Raw genomic sequence first — 1,042 nt, forward strand, 5'->3', positions numbered from 1 at the left:
TTGGAAGGAACCTTGGGTTCAGTGTCTGTGCTGGTCTGGGTTGCTGGCATTGCTGGACTAGCAACCTTGCAAACCCTTGATCCATCCCATTCATAGAAAGTGAGGTTATCCCACTAGTAGGCACCATAATGACATTTCCTGTTAGCTCCAACTTCTGGACACATTATAAAGTCACAAACAACCTGTGACTTTGGGGATTTTTTTTCTCAGGTCGAGAAAGCAAAGGCAGGACCTCACCACAGGTCAGCCGAATGTTCCACTGCCACGTTAGCGCCCCGTATCACCTTTAGGACTCTCACTAAGGAGTCAAATGCAGAGTTCTGATTTCCGGCTTGGGAATTGTCTGTCTGCATCACCTGCATTTTCATCCCGGTCCAGACATGTGCTGGTTAATTTTATGTCAACTTGACACAGACTAATGTCATCTGAGAGGAGGAAACCCCAACCGAGAAAATGCCTCTGTAAGATTGTGCTGTAGGCAAGCCTGTAGTACGTTTCTTTTTTTTTGGTTCTTTTTTTTTTTTTTTTCGGAGCTGGGGATCGAACCCAGGGCCTTGCGCTTCTTAGGCAAGCGCTCTACCACTGAGCTAAATCCCCAACCCCTGTAGTACTTAATTAATTAGTACTTCTTAATTAGTGATTGACAGGGAAGGGTCCAGCCTGTTGTGGGTGGTGCCATCCCTGGGCTGGTGGTCTTAGGTTTCATAAGAAAAACAGGGGGAGCAAGCCAGGGACAGCAATCAGTAAGCAGCATCCCTCCGCGACCTCTGCATCAGCTCCTCCCTTTAGGTTCTTGCCCTACTTGAGTTCATCTCCCGACTTCCTTCGCTGACAGAATATGGATGTGAAAGTGAGCTGGGGTTGGGGATTTAGCTCAGTGGTAGAGCGCTTGCCTAGCAAGCGCAAGACCCTGGGTTTGGTCCCTAGCTCCAAAAAAAAAAGAACCAAAAAAAGTGTGAGCTAAATAAACCCTTTCTCCCCATCTAGTTTTTGGTCACCGTGTTTCATCACAGCAATAATAACCCTAACTAAGACAAGGGAC

General features: G+C 47.1%; 1 non-coding gene across 1 annotated transcript; it reads right to left on the bottom strand.

Annotated features, from left to right (window-relative positions):
* Positions 1-525: 525 nt before the first annotated feature.
* On the bottom strand, positions 526-600 carry Trnal-aag13 (transfer RNA leucine (anticodon AAG) 13). The gene has a single exon. It is a non-coding gene; the product is annotated as a tRNA-Leu (tRNA).
* Between the last annotated feature and the right edge of the window lie 442 nt (positions 601-1,042).

The sequence above is a fragment of the Rattus norvegicus genome, chromosome 4, assembly GCF_021556685.1.
Source record: "Rattus norvegicus strain SHRSP/BbbUtx chromosome 4, alternate assembly SHRSP_T2T, whole genome shotgun sequence".
NCBI classification, from domain to species: Eukaryota; Metazoa; Chordata; class Mammalia; order Rodentia; family Muridae; genus Rattus; species Rattus norvegicus.